Raw genomic sequence first — 16,895 nt, 5'->3', positions numbered from 1 at the left:
GTGGTATAATCACATAGTTTTATCCTAACTACAATGCATACATGGCATGTACTGTGAGAGCAAAATGTGACAAACCAAGATTGAAATTTTTCTAGAACAATTTAAGCATTCAAGAATCACACAAACAGCATAAATAACATAGTACAAAGCTATGGTTTCATTTCAACATTAGATTAGTGAACTAAAACATGATCAAATTATACTACTGGATGAAACAGATGAAATAGTAAAATTACAGAACACTAAGAGCTTGGTGCTCCGGCTAGCCCGGGCATGAATCCTACTCACACCCACACACTCAATTTATAGTTACAATGAGTTCTAAAAAAATCCCTAATTTCCAAAACTAGGGTTTCGAAAATTACCTAACCAATTCGTACCACCCATGCTAGATAACTTCTCTATCACTTCGACCCATGCTTTTTCTTCTTCTCCTGCTCCCTGTCTTGCTCCATGTGCGTCTCTAGCTCGAGCTATCTTGTCAAACTCACATATAGGGTTCAGTGAGGAGAGATGTGAATTTGGTAAGATATCTAGGCTAGTGAGAGAGGTGGGTGATCTAGGAGGGTGTGGTGGTGGCAGGAAAGAACGTGGTGGTGGTTTCGATGGTGGCAGAGAAGGTATGATGGAGAAGGAAACGGATCATAGCAGGTCGGGGAAGACGGAGTTTTTGGGGGAGATGCAGTCGACAGTTTGGGGAGAAGGGGGTGTTTATTTTGCGGGTACAGGTGTTAGATGTTGTAGTGGAGCGGTTGTAGAAAATTCGATGTCCAACGAAGATGATACGTTGGATGATCACATCTGGATTGAATCGAACGGGTAAGATGGAACAAACTTGCAGCGACCATTGGATGCGTGATACAACAATTCTGACGGCTTAGATTGGAGTTGGGTACTATGATGTTTGATAGGAGCTTCAAGATTTGATGCTCGGTGATGAGGCGAACGTTGGATGATGTGATGGATCCAATCTGACGGCTGTCATGGAAATGGGTATGGATATTGGAAATGGATTTGGGTAAGGGTTTTGGGCCTTGGGTATGGCAAGCCCATATCTTATTTAAGGACAATTTTTCCTCTTCAAGCCAACTTCTAGTTGATCCGGCTCTTGCAAACATCATTCTTCGCTGCCTTTCTGCGGGAGTCTTTGCCGTTTCTTTGCTCTTTTCGCTCCATGAGTTAACCAGGCTTTATTTAGTACCTAAAAATGCAAAATTAATTGAGAAAAGTATTTATTCTTAGAAACAACGAAGACAAAGAATATGGGATAAAATGGAGCGTTAGTGCACAAATGATGAGTTAAATGCCAATAAAAAGGTGCAAATATATACAATATTTGGCACTCATCAAGCGGTTGCACATTAATTCTTCTTTTCAAGGAAAACTTTTCTCATGATTTCAAGATCAATCTATATGGAATAGTTAAGCTTTCTTGGTATCAAAATAATTTGTAAAAATGGAAACTACTTCACGAAATTAACTTTGATTCTAAGCTACCTAGCCTTGTTTGTTCATCATTGTAAATAGAAGACTCTCTGCAAAACGAGAATCTCAATCCTGGCACCTCCATGTCCTAGTTGCGGTTAGAGTCATCCTATAATGACCTAGGTTTCTTCGTGAAATAGTATTAAGGTATGATTCTTAAACTCTTCACTAAGGGAATCATGAAGCCTGATCAATCTATTTTTTACCTGATAGTTCTTAACATCCGAAATCTTATCCTAACTACCATAAATCTTGTATATTCTAAGGTTCGTGATGAGTGCCAAATATTGTATATATTTATCCCTTTTTGTTGGCATTTTAACTCATCTTTTGTGCATTAATTCTACATTTTATCCCATATTCTGTATTTTCCTTGTTTTCAAGAATAAATATTTTTCTTAATTAATTTTGCATTTTTAGGTACCAAATAAAGTCTGGATGATTTGCGGAGCAGAAAAGTAGTGAAAAGCCGGAAGAAATTACGCAAGGAAGCCGCAAAGAATGGAGCGCACGTCCAAAAAGCTAGGAATGGGCTCAAGAAGGAAGAATTGTTCTTAAAGAAGATATGGGCTTGGCATACCCAAGGCCCAAAACCCTTACCCAAACCCATTTTCTATATCCATACCCGCCTCTTTTCTCAACCGTTAGATCGGATCCATCTCATCATCCAATGGTCGCTCCTTCGTAGAGCATCAAAATCTGAAGTCTCTGCAAAACACCACAGCGCATAAATTCCAAGCATTCAGATTAGATTGTAGTTGAATCCAACGATCGCTTGTAGGCCTGTGCATCAAAACTAGATACTCCCGATCTACACTACAGTACCTAACCTCATCTAACACCGTTGACTTCGTTGTGTTTCAAAATCCAACGGTTGCATCGATTCATCTCTCATCTCACCGTTAGATCTACCAACCATCTTCGCATCCCGCAGCTCAGAGTCACAGAACATCAAAATTTGATGAAGCCGCTCAACACCCGAGTACCCAATACCTATACCCTAACCCAAACACACCCTAACCCTAAAACTATCGGCTTCTCCTTCTTCTCCCCCTTTCTTCTCCTCTGCAACTCCACGACCACCACCTGCTCCGCCACCAACTCCTTCTCAACCACCACAACCACCACCATCTCTTCTCAAATCATCATACACACTCGACCCATCACCTATATCACGTTCTAATCTCTCTCATACAACTAATTTCTCTTATTCTCTCACCTCTGAACCCTAGGAGTGAGTTGGTGAAATTAGTTGATGATATAGATCAATTGGAGGCGTGGGAAGCATCAGAAGACCGTAAGGAAGCATGGGTGAGAGCTATCAAGAGTTTGCAGTGATTAGGTAAACCTAATTTCTATTTCTTATAAACCCTAATTTCATAATTTGGGGATAATTTGGGGAACATGATTGTACGTCTAATTGAAGCATGGGTTGGTTGATTGGGTTGTTATCAGTAGGTTAGGTGAACCAATTTTGGGTTTAATTGTATTTTTTTTACAAACCCTAATTTTGCTGTTAATTGGGGATTTTTTGGGATTTCCATTGTATGTATAAATAGGGGTCTTTGGGTGTTGTAATGGGTTATGCTGGGTTAGCCAGCTTCACTTCTTTAGAGAACTGGACTAGCCAGTTTCTCAAATGTTTCATATGTTGCTCTGTCATGTGTTAGCCTCTTTTGAATTCCAATGTTAGTTATGTTCTAATTTACTCTACTAGGGTGAAGATGAAACCCTGAGTCTCAGCTATGTTATTCATGTGAATTTTATTGCTCTTGAATGTTTAAAATTGTTAGGATAGTTTCACTTTCAGTGCATCAATGCTTTACTCTCACATTGTATGTCAGGCATCCAGTGTAGTTAGGATAAAACTGTGTTGATAGTGCTGCAGCTCATGCCTTAGAGACTGTGATGAATCCTTTGACTAGTTGTACTTAAATAGACAATTAGTGCTTTGGGTTGATATTTTAGCTGCAATTGAGACATCCATTGGTGAAACACCTTAGGTAAGTGGTAGAATTGATACATCTCCCTTATCTGTTACAAGGACAAGAGTAGTATAATTAGCTGAATATATATAGTGTGAGTTAGTGGTGGATTTGACAATCCTAGTATCTCCATTCTCAATGTTAACATCTTTGTTATTGCATCTTTATTTTACTGTTGTAATCTCTGCCAACATCTTTGTCGTATCGACACAAACCCCCCCTTTTGGTTACTCTCAATTTGAATCAGTAGTAGTTAAATTGTAGCTTCAATACACACCCAAGTCTCTGTGGTTCGACCCTGCTTGCCCTGTTCTATACACTAAACCCTGTGCACTTGCAGGTATAGTTTGTGACTCTTTTAGAGAGCCACCAAGTTTTTGGCGCCGCTGCCGGGGACTTGGTTGTGTTGTGTTGAATTTTTCTTGGCTGTTTTTGCATGTTAGTTCATTTGCATCATTGCATACTCTTTTGCATATTGTTTCATTCTAGCATACTCATCATGCATTGCATTCTTGCATTTTAGTGTAACTTGCTGTTTTAGTAGCTGCTGTGTAGTGCAGCTGAATTTCTTAGCTTCTAGCAAGAAACTTACTTATCTTTTTGAGCCAACAGGTGTTGCTGCTTTTCTTCCTTGCTGTCTGCTGCTGCTGCTGCCAAGGCAAGTGCTGGAGAAGCTGCTGCTGTGCCTGAGAGCCTCTTGCTGCTGAGGCTGCCCCTGAGTTGCTGCTGAACTGCCCCTCCTGAGACTTGCTTGCCAAGAACTGCTGCCTGAAGCCTTCCTGCTAACTGCTGCTGCCTTCTGCTGTGGCTCTGCTGTGGCCCTGTGAACCTGCAAAGCCTGCTGTTGTGCTGTTGCTGCTGCTGCTGATCTGCTCCTGCTGCTAGGCCTGACTGGGCTGTAAGCTGCTGCAGCTGATGAAAGACCAAAGCCCAACTGGGTCTTGAGTGTTGAAGCCAAAGCTTAGGATGATCTAAGGCCCAACTGGGCTTTTGCAACCAAACTGAGCAGCTGGGCTGTGCTTAAGCAAGTAAGCCTAAACCCATTAAGAGAACCCAACCTGTGGGCTTCCATTTTTAATTTGTGGGCTTGTAATAATTTTTGTTTTTCTTTATTTTTTATTTGGGATTGTAATAATTTTTCTTTTTCTTCTTTTTCTTTCTTTTATGGGTTTGTAATTATTATTGTTGTTTTTATTTTCTTTTATGGGTTGTGCTAATTTATGCTAGGATAAGTTCAAAAAAAAAAAAAATTTACTTGCTCCCAGATTTTAAAACCAAATTTTATTTTGCTCCCACATTAACAACCAAATTTTTATTTTCTTTTATCCCACCAAAACCAAATTTTTCCCAAAAATCCAAACCCTTTAAAAACCAAATTTTGAGCTTTGTAAACTCTTTACTTATCCTTTGAGCCCAATCATGTCTAGATCTTTTTCTACAGTTGGGGAATACAACAAATCCCTTAGAGAACTTGCGAGTGGACATACTTCACGTTATGAACCTCCCATAGACCATGATGTCAATAGTCATAGGAATTATTATGGACATTTTCAAAGTGAAAATGAACATTTTGCTAGTGCCTCACTCACACAATCATCACTGATCGATCAATTAGAAGCTCGAATCACAGCTTTAGAAATGCAATCACATGAGGAATCTGTCACATCTAATTTTCTTAGGCAACCTGAAATCTATGCATGTCCCTCATGTGGTAGTTTAGACCACCCTGTTGAGAATTGTCATAGTTTGCATGATTTTAGGCAATCTAGAGAAAATCCAAGGTATGAAATGCCCATAAATTGTGAGAATGGTAGTCATTGGGACCATAATCAATCCTTTGAGGTTTGCGATCAATCTTTTATAAACCCTAATGACCATGTACACATGTACCAATCACCACAATTTGAACATGAAGAATTTTGTACTCCCATGAATTTAGACTCCACCACAGAAGCTTTCAGACTCAATGAGCAAAACTTCGATATATCTACATCACGAATTCAGGCATATTTAGATCAGATTTTGCTTCACCTACAAAAGGAGGAAATTCATGAGGAAATGTATGTTGTCCCTAATGAAGTGTCTAGTACCATTCATGTAAATGATGTTGAATATGAACCTAATTTAGAGCAACATGAATCGAGTAATGACACCACCACTTTTAATGAGGACCAATATGCATGCTACCATGATGATGATTATAATGATTATGATGATATGTTAGAAGAACATGAAAATATTGTGGAACCTGTTGGTTCAATAACATATGGCTTCTCGCCCTCGACCTTCATGAATGTTGTTTTTTCTAATACTCATTGTAATTCATATGATTTTGATATTGACATGGGATTCGTATAATTATTCTGTGAAGATGAGCATGACATAGGAATAGTTGAATCTTCTGTAGACATTAATGTTATTATGCATGAACATATAAGTGATGTGTCTGATTCTCTACCTAGGTCACATTGTGATATTTCCATTGAATTGCCGATGCGTGAGGACAAATATGTTGATGATGTTGATGATTCTGAGTGTGAACTTGCTAATTTGATTGATGATTGTGAGCATGATGTGACATGTGTAGATGATTTAGGAGATTTTGATTTGATTGATAATGACGCACCTATTCTCCTACATGAGTCACAATCTGATGGCCTTCCACCCAACCTAGATTTGGTTTGTACCAATATTGTAAAACCAATTTTTCTGAGAATGCCTAATCTAGGTTTGGAACTGTGTGCTTCCCAAGTCCTCTTGGACCATTTTGCATTTAATATAATATCTTTGAGGAACCACAGTTGGAAATTGCATGTTTGCCCGTCCATAGCAAAGTACACTTTGAGTTAGATCTTGTGCATGATGAACCCCCAAACTGCGCGATTTTGTTTCAAAATTATATCTTCTGTAAAATCCAGGTTTGGGGGTAGCTCATTTGTTTCACAGCTTCACGTGCTTTTCTTTCATTGTGTGAAGTTGTTGAAACCGCTACACTTTGTCTTTTGGGTTGATCCTCAACTCTTTAGATTGTTAGTGTATGGTGAATTTTTTGTATATAATCCAGTAGATAAATTTCTTAAAACCCTTTTGTTCCTTTTGTATATATTTTGCTAATCCAATATGATCTCGGCTGACATATGTTGGATTCTTGCCTTGAATAACGGAGTTCTAATATTGCTTTCGCCGAAATCGGGTATTCTTTCCTTTTCTCTACTCAACATGATCCTCTTCATATGTTGTATTATAATTTTGTCCATATTTTGAAACATTGAGGACAATGTTTAGTTTAGGTTTGGGGGTATAGAGTAGATACCACGATAATATGCCATAATTGAAAACAAAACTCCTTCTTTTTGAAAAAATTGAAAAATTCCAAAAAATTAAAATCAAAATAAAAAATTAAAAAATTAAAAAACATAAAAATGGAGCTCATTTACCTTGAAATGTTGACTCTTGTGCAAATATGTAATTTTTAGGAGTCTTAGTCTAGATATTTAGGCACCCTGATTCTAGCACAATTCACATAGTGATAAGAAATTTGCACGCGCACGATCTACCAATACATGTATGGCCTCGATCTTCAAGGTGTTTGATAGGAAGTTACGATTGCCAATCACTTTAGAATACTGAACGAAACTTGACTAGCTTGTTCTTTGGTTGGTTGGGATAGAAGGTGGAGGTTACATTAAGAAAGACAACCATCGAATTTAACTGGGTGCATCAAAAAGGGCTACCTCTTGCAAAGTGTCATGTAATCTTTTGTTTCCTTTTGTATTGTATCAAAAGTGTTTCCTTATTCAAAAAAAAAAAATAAAAAATAAAAAAATCAAGTATTTATCAATTCCATCCTCTCTTGTTCCAAAAAAAAAAAGAGAGTAGTCAATGTAAATAAGAGTCATGTAAAGAGTCATTTTGTTGTTTCATTGTAATAAGCAAGGAGGGTGTATGCCATTGATGTACAACGCGAGTAATTGTGAAATACCTCCAACTCATTCACAATTCTCGTAAAGTCCGGACAGCTAGCTAGATTTCGACCTTGGTTCTTAGCCTGAGAAACTATCTCTTGGTGATTAGTAGTCATAACTTCAGATCTTCTTTACACATGTGTAGATACACTTTACACTCTTATCACATGTCTTTTTTTGTTATCAGTGCTAGGATTGTGCCTTTGATAGCTAGATTGACATCTCCATTTTGCTGTGAGCTTAAACTGACTTGCACATGTCACATTTGATGGAATCTGAGCTTATATTTTGACCTAGAACTTTGTAGGTACGTTCTAAGCAAACCTTCACGAGACTTCAACTCGTCCACTAGGGACACTTAGTGGTTTAAAAGGCTTAGTGCATACGCTAAATGCATTCGAGAGACCAGCGACAGTGGTATAGTAGGATTTCCTTAGTTTTGTTTTACTTGAGGACAAGTAAAATTCAGGTTTGGGGGTATTTGATGAGTGCCAAATATTGTATATATTATCCCTTTTTGTTGGCATTTAACTCATCTTTTGTGCATTAATTCTACATTTTATCCCATATTCTGTATTTTCTTGTTTTCAAGAATAAATATTTTTCTTAATTAATTTTGCATTTTTAGGTACCAAATAAAGTCTGGATGATTTGCGGAGCAGAAAAGTAGTGAAAAGCCGGAAGAAATTACGCAAGGAAGCCGCAAAGAATGGAGCGCACGTCCAAAAAGCTAGGAATGGGCTCAAGAAGAAGAATTGTTCTTAAAGAAGATATGGGCTTGGTATACCCAAGGCCCAAAACCCTTACCCAAACCCATTTTCTATATCCATACCCCCTCCATTCTCAACCGTTAGATCGGATCCATCTCATCATCCAATGGTCGCTCCTTCGTAGAGCATCAAAATCTGAAGTCTCTGCAAAACACCATAGCGCATAAATTCCAAGCCTTTAGATTAGATTGTAGTTGAATCCAACGATCGCTTGTAGGCCTGTGCATCAAAACTAGATACTCCCGATCTACACTACAGTACCTAACATCATCTAACACCGTTGACTTCGTTGTGTTTCAAAATCCAACGGTTGCATCGATTCATCTCTCATCTCACCGTTAGATCTACCAACCATCTTCGCATCCCGCAGCTCAGAGTCACAGAACATCAAAATTTGATGAAGCCGCTCAACACCTGAGTACCCAATACCTATACCCTAACCCAAACACACCCTAACCCTAAAACTATCGGCTTCTCCTTCTTCTCCCCCTTTCTTCTCCTCTGCAACTCCACGACCACCACCTGCTCCGCCACCAACTCCTTCTCAACCCACAACCACCACCATCTCTTCTCAAATCATCATACACACTCGACGCATCACCTATATCACGTTCTAATCTCTCTCATACAACTAATTTCTCTTATTCTCTCACCTCTGAACCCTAGGAGTGAGTTGGTGAAATTAGTTGATGATATAGATCAATTGGAGGCGTGGGAAGCATCAGAAGACCGTAAGGAAGCATGGGTGAGAGCTATCAAGAGTTTGCAGTGATTAGGTAAACCTAATTTCTATTTCTTATAAACCCTAATTTCATAATTTGGGGATAATTGGGGGAACATGATTGTACGTCTAATTGAAGCATGGGTTGGTTGATTGGGTTGTTATCAGTAGGTTAGGTGAACCAATTTTGGGTTTAATTGTATTTTTTTACAAACCCTAATTTTGCTGTTAATTGGGGATTTTTTGGGATTTCCATTGTATGTATAAATAGGGGTCTTTGGGTGTTGTAATGGGTTATGCTGGGTTAGCCAGCTTCACTTCTTTAGAGAACTGGACTAGCCAGTTTCTCAAATGTTTCATATGTTGCTCTGTCATGTGTTAGCCTCTTTTGAATTCCAATGTTAGTTATGTTCTAATTTACTCTACTAGGGTGAAGATGAAACCCTGAGTCTCAGCTATGTTATTCATGTGAATTTTATTGCTCTTGAATGTTTAAAATTGTTAGGATAGTTTCACTTTCAGTGCATCAATGCTTTACTCTCACATTGTATGTCAGGCATCCAGTGTAGTTAGGATAAAACTGTGTTGATAGTGCTGCAGCTCATGCCTTAGAGACTGTGATGAATCCTTTGACTAGTTGTACTTAAATAGACAATTAGTGCTTTGGGTTGATATTTTAGCTGCAATTGAGACATCCATTGGTGAAACACCTTAGGTAAGTGGTAGAATTGATACATCTCCCTTATCTGTTACAAGGACAAGAGTAGTATAATTAGCTGAATATATATAGTGTGAGTTAGTGGTGGATTTGACAATCCTAGTATCTCCATTCTCAGTGTTAACTTCTTTGTTATTGCATCTTTATTTTACTGTTGTAATCTCTGCCAACATCTTTGTCGTATCGACACAAACCCCCCCTTTTGGTTACTCTCAATTTGAATCAGTAGTAGTTAAATTGTAGCTTCAATACACACCCAAGTCTCTGTGGTTCGACCCTGCTTGCCCTGTTCTATACACTAGACCCTGTGCACTTGCAGGTATAGTTTGTGACTCTTTTAGAGAGCCACCAAGTTTTTGGCGCCGCTGCCGGGGACTTGGTTGTGTTGTGTTGAATTTTTCTTGGCTGTTTTTGCATGTTAGTTCATTTGCATCATTGCATACTCTTTTGCATATTGTTTCATTCTAGCATACTCATCATGCATTGCATTCTTGCATTTTAGTGTAACTTGCTGTTTTAGTAGCTGCTGTGTAGTGCAGCTGAATTTCTTAGCTTCTAGCAAGAAACTTACTTCTCTTTTTGAGCCAACAGGTGTTGCTGCTTTTCTTCCTTGCTGTCTGCTGCTGCTGCTGCCAAGGCAAGTGCTGGAGAAGCTGCTGCTGTGCCTGAGAGCCTCTTGCTGCTGAGGCTGCCCCTGAGTTGCTGCTGAACTGCCCCTCCTGAGACTTGCTTGCCAAGAACTGCTGCCTGAAGCCTTCCTGCTAACTGCTGCTGCCTTCTGCTGTGGCTCTGCTGTGGCCCTGTGAACCTGCAAAGCCTGCTGTTGTGCTGTTGCTGCTGCTGCTGATCTGCTCCTGCTGCTAGGCCTGACTGGGCTGTAAGCTGCTGCAGCTGATGAAAGACCAAAGCCCAACTGGGCCTTGAGTGTTGAAGCCAAAGCTTAGGATGATCCAAGGCCCAACTGGGCTTTTGCAACCCAACTGAGCAGCTGGGCTGTGCTTAAGCAAGTAAGCCTAAACCCATTAAGAGAACCCAACCTGTGGGCTTCCATTTTTAATTTGTGGGCTTGTAATAATGTTTGTTTTTCTTTATTTTTTATTTGGGCTTGTAATAATTTTTCTTTTTCTTCTTTTTCTTTCTTTTATGGGTTTGTAATTATTATTGTTGTTTTTATTTTTTTTATGGGTTGTGCTAATTTATGCTAGGATAAGTTCAAAAAAAAAAAAAAAATTTACTTGCTTGCTCCAGATTTTAAAACCAAATTTTATTTTGCTCCCACATTAACAACCAAATTTTTTTTCTTTTATCCCACCAAAACCAAATTTTTCCCAAAAATCCAAACCCTTTAAAAACCAAATTTTGAGCTTTGTAAACTCTTTACTTAGCTTTGAGCCCAATCATGTCTAGATCTTTTTCTACAGTTGGGGAATACAACAAATCCCTTAGAGAACTTGCGTGTGGACATACTTCACGTTATGAACCTCCCATAGACCATGATGTCAATAGTCATAGGAATTATTATGGACATTTTCAAAGTCCCGAGCCTCAATACATGAACCCTAATGACTATTCACACATGCATCATTCGCCACAACGTGAAAATGAACATTTTGCTAGTGCCTCACTCACACAATCATCTCTGTGATCAATTAGAAGCTCGAATCGCAGCTTTAGAAATGCAATCACATGAGGAATCTGTCACATCTAATTTTCTTAGGCAACCTGAAATCTATGCATGTCCCGCATGTGGTAGTTTAGACCACCCTGTTGAGAATTGTCATATTTGCATATTTTAGGCAATCTAGAGAAAATCCAAGGTATGAAATGCCCATAAATTGTGAGAATGGTAGTCATTGGGACCATAATCAATCCTTTGAGGGTTGCGATCAATCTTTTATAAACCCTAATGACCATGCACACATGTACCAATCACCACAATTTGAACATGAAGAATTTTGTACTCCCATGAATTTAGACTCCACCACAGAAGCTTTCAGACTCAGTGAGCAAAACTTCGATAGATCTACATCACGAATTCAGGCATATTTAGATCAGATTTTGCTTCACCTACAAAAGGAGGAAATTCATGAGGAAATGTATGTTGTCCCTAATGAAGTGTCTAGTCCCATTCATGTAAATGATGTTGAATATGAACCTAATTTAGAGCATGAATCGACTAATGACACCACCACTTTTAATGAGGACCAATATGCATGCTACCATGATGATGATTATATGATTATGATGATATGTTAGAAGAACATGAAAATATTGTGGAACCTGTTGGTTCAATAACATATGGCTTCTCGCCCTCGACCTTCATGAATGTTGTTTTTTCTAATACTCATTGTAATTCATATGATTTTGATATTGACATGGGATTCGTACAATTATTCTGTGAAGATGAGCATGACATAGGAATAGTTGAATCTTCTGTAGACATAATGTTATTATGCATGAATATAAGTGATGTGTCTGATTCTCTACCTAGGTCACATTGTGATATTTCCATTGAATTGCCGATGCATGAGGACAAATTGTTGATGATGTTGATGACTGAGTGTGAACTTGCTAATTTGATTGATGATTGTGAGCATGATGTGACATGTGTAGATGATTTAGGAGATTTTGATTTGATTGATAATGACGCACCTATTCTCCTACATGAGTCACAATCTGATGGCCTTCCACCCAACCTAGATTTGGTTTGTACCAATATTGTAAAACCAATTTTTCTGAGAATGCCTAATCTAGGTTTGGAACTGTGTGCTTCCCAAGTCCTCTTGGACCATTTTGCATTTAAATATAATATCTTTGAGGAACCACAGTTGGAAATTGCATGTTTGCCCGTCCATAGCAAAGTTCACTTTGAGTTAGATCTTGTGCATGATGAACCCCCAAACTGCGCGATTTTGTTTCAAAATTATATCTTCTGTAAAATCCAGGTTTGGGGGTAGCTCATTTGTTTCACACAGCTTCACGTGCTTTTCTTTCATGTGTGAAGTTGTTGAAACCGCTACACTTTGTCTTTTGGGTTGATCCTCAACTCTTTAGATTGTTAGTGTATGGTGAATTTTTTGTATATAATCCAGTAGATACAATTTCTTAAAACCCTTTTTGTTCCTTTTGTATATATTTTGCTAATCCAATATGATCTCGGCTGACATATGTTGGATTCTTGCCTTGAATAACGGAGTTCTAATATTGCTTTCGCCGAAATCGGGTATTCTCTTTCCTTTTTCTCTACTCAACATGATCCTCTTCATATGTTGTATTATAATTTTGTCCATATTTTGAAACATTGAGGACAATGTTTAGTTTAGGTTTGGGGGTATAGAGTAGATACCACGATAATATGCCATAATTGAAAACAAAACTCCATATCTTTTTGAAAAAATTGAAAAATTCCAAAAAAATTTAAAATCAAAATAAAAAATTAAAAAATTAAAAAACCATAAAAATGGAGCTCATTTACCTTGAAATGTTGACTCTTGTGCAAATATGTAATTTTTAGGAGTCTTAGTCTAGATATTTAGGCACCCTGATTCTAGCACAATTCACATAGTGATAAGAAATTTGCACGCGCACGATCTACCAATACATGTATGGCCTCGATCTTCAAGGTGTTTGATAAGAAGTTACGATTGCCAATCACTTTAGAATACTGAACGAAACTTGACTAGCTTGTTCTTTGGTTGGTTGGGATAGAAGGTGGAGGTTACATTAAGAAAGACAACCATCGAATTTAACTGGGTGCATCAAAAAGGGCTACCTCTTGCAAAGTGTCATGTAATCTTTTGTTTCCTTTTGTATATGTATCAAAAGTGTTTCCTTATTCAAAAAAAAATAAAATAAATAAAAAAATAAATAAAATAAATAAATAAAATAAATCAAGTATTTATCAATTCCATCCTCTCTTGTTCCAAAAATAAAAGAGAGTAGTCAATGTAAATAAGAGTCATGTAAAGAGTCATTTTGTTGTTTCATTGTAATAAGCAAGGAGGGTGTATGCCATTGATGTACAACGCGAGTAATTGTGAAATACCTCCAACTCATTCACAATTCTCGTAAAGTCCGGACAGCTAGCTAGATTTCGACCTTGGTTCTTAGCCTGAGAAACTATCTCTTGGTGATTAGTAGTCATAACTTCAGATCTTTCTTTACACATGTGTAGATACACTTTACACTCTTATCACATGTCTTTTTTTTGTTATCAGTGCTAGGATTGTGCCTTTGATAGCTAGATTGACATCTCCATTTTGCTGTGAGCTTAAACTGACTTGCACATGTCACATTTGATGGAATCTGAGCTTATATTTTGACCTAGAACTTTGTAGGTACGTTCTAAGCAAACCTTCACGAGACTTCAACTCGTCCACCAGGGACACTTAGTGGTTTAAAAGGCTTAGTGCATACGCTAAATGCATTCGAGAGACCAGCGACAGTGGTATAGGTAGGATTTCCTTAGTTTTGTTTTACTTGAGGACAAGTAAAATTCAGGTTTGGGGGTATTTGATGAGTGCCAAATATTGTATATATTTATTCCTTTTTGTTGGCATTTTAACTCATCTTTTGTGCATTAATTCTACATTTTATCCCATATTCTGTATTTTCCTTGTTTTCAAGAATAAATATTTTTCTTAATTAATTTTGCATTTTTAGGTACCAAATAAAGTCTGGATGATTTGCGGAGCAGAAAAGTAGTGAAAAGCCGGAAGAAATTACGCAAGGAAGCCGCAAAGAATGGAGCGCACGTCCAAAAAGCTAGGAATGGGCTCAAGAAGGAAGAATTGTTCTTAAAGAAGATATGGGCTTGGTATACCCAAGGCCCAAAACCCTTACCCAAATCCATTTTCTATATCCATACCCGCCTCCATTCTCAACCGTTAGATCGGATCCATCTCATCATCCAATGGTCGCTCCTTCGTAGAGCATCAAAATCTGAAGTCTCTGCAAAACACCACAGCGCATAAATTCCAAACCTTCAGATTAGATTGTAGTTGAATCCAACGATCGCTTGTAGGCCTGTGCATCAAAACTAGATACTCCCGATCTACACTACAGTACCTAACATCATCTAACACCGTTGACTTCGTTGTGTTTCAAAATCCAACGGTTGCATCGATTCATCTCTCATCTCACCGTTAGATCTACCAACCATCTTCGCATCCCGCAGCTCAGAGTCACAGAACATCAAAATTTGATGAAGCCGCTCAACACCCGAGTACCCAATACCTATACCCTAACCCAAACACACCCTAACCCTAAAACTATCGGCTTCTCCTTCTTCTCCCCCTTTCTTCTCCTCTGCAACTCCACGACCACCACCTGCTCCGCCACCAACTCCTTCTCAACCACCACAACCACCACCATCTCTTCTCAAATCATCATACACACTCGACCCATCACCTATATCACGTTCTAATCTCTCTCATACAACTAATTTCTCTTATTCTCTCACCTCTGAACCCTAGGAGTGAATTGGTGAAATTAGTTGATGATATAGATCAATTGGAGGCGTGGGAAGCATCAGAAGACCGTAAGGAAGCATGGGTGAGAGCTATCAAGAGTTTGCAGTGATTAGGTAAACCTAATTTCTATTTCTTATAAACCCTAATTTCATAATTTGGGGATAATTGGGGGAACATGATTGTACGTCTAATTGAAGCATGGGTTGGTTGATTGGGTTGTTATCAGTAGGTTAGGTGAACCAATTTTGGGTTTAATTGTATTTTTTTTACAAACCCTAATTTTGCTGTTAATTGGGGATTTTTTGGGATTTCCATTGTATGTATAAATAGGGGTCTTTGGGTGTTGTAATGGGTTATGCTGGGTTAGCCAGCTTCACTTCTTTAGAGAACTGGACTAGCCAGTTTCTCAAATGTTTCATATGTTGCTCTGTCATGTGTTAGCCTCTTTTGAATTCCAATGTTAGTTATGTTCTAATTTACTCTACTAGGGTGAAGATGAAACCCTGAGTCTCAGCTATGTTATTCATGTGAATTTTATTGCTCTTGAATGTTTAAAATTGTTAGGATAGTTTCACTTTCAGTGCATCAATGCTTTACTCTCACATTGTATGTCAGGCATCCAGTGTAGTTAGGATAAAACTGTGTTGATAGTGCTGCAGCTCATGCCTTAGAGACTGTGATGAATCCTTTGACTAGTTGTACTTAAATAGACAATTAGTGCTCTGGGTTGATATTTTAGCTGCAATTGAGACATCCATTGGTGAAACACCTTAGGTAAGTGGTAGAATTGATACATCTCCCTTATCTGTTACAAGGACAAGAGTAGTATAATTAGCTGAATATATATAGTGTGAGTTAGTGGTGGATTTGACAATCCTAGTATCTCCATTCTCAATGTTAACATCTTTGTTATTGCATCTTTATTTTACTGTTGTAATCTCTGCCAACATCTTTGTCGTATCGACACAAACCCCCCCTTTTGGTTACTCTCAATTTGAATCAGTAGTAGTTAAATTGTAGCTTCAATACACACCCAAGTCTCTGTGGTTCGACCCTGCTTGCCCTGTTCTATACACTAGACCCTGTGCACTTGCAGGTATAGTTTGTGACTCTTTTAGAGAGCCACCAGTTCGTCTCTTCTTCTATATGGTTATTCAATAATTATCGATCAGGAAAAAAATTTGATGGAAATTACAAAGTTATCTTCGTCGCAGACTTTGTAAGTCCACAAGTATCATATCGATTTGATTGATCTTGTGAGGTAGAGTTATTTAGGCATCTGTATAACCTTTTGAAGAGAGTAAGCTTGATCCGTCTTTATGTATAGGCCCATTAGAATATCCTAAACCTAGGTCCAAAACACCACTGAATTACTCTCCAAGTAATTCTAGAAGTAGAGTTTTATTCTTAGAAAGAAAAGTATAAGTTCTATTCCTAGAAGGTTACAAAAATAAGGGCGTTTCCTAATCTGTGTATGACTAATTTTAACATAGTCCTAAACCTATAAATAGGCACCTTAAGTGTTTCTAGAGGATATACGCAGAAAATGGAAGGAATACAAATAGAAAACAAACGATGAGGAAGAAGCCACACCTATGTCAGAAATAAACCTAAAAGGTAAACGTTGTAAGTTCTTACTCTAAAGCAATAAATTCATAATTTTTTCATTGCAATATTTGTGTTTTATACTTCTTGTATGGTTATTATCTATATATCATATCGAGGTTTAGAAACTGACCAGTGGTATCAGAGCTAGAAGGTAGTTAAGCAATGTTTCCAA

At 38.0% G+C, this 16,895-nt stretch overlaps 1 pseudogene; it reads left to right on the top strand.

Annotated features, from left to right (window-relative positions):
* The first annotated feature begins 385 nt into the window (after positions 1–385).
* Positions 386–16,895, top strand: part of LOC113358986 — a 28,361-nt pseudogene continuing 11,851 nt past the window's right edge.

Source organism: Papaver somniferum, chromosome 3 (genome assembly GCF_003573695.1).
Source record: "Papaver somniferum cultivar HN1 chromosome 3, ASM357369v1, whole genome shotgun sequence".
NCBI lineage: Eukaryota > Viridiplantae > Streptophyta > Magnoliopsida > Ranunculales > Papaveraceae > Papaver > Papaver somniferum.
This window is presented reverse-complemented; position numbering and strand designations above follow the sequence as displayed.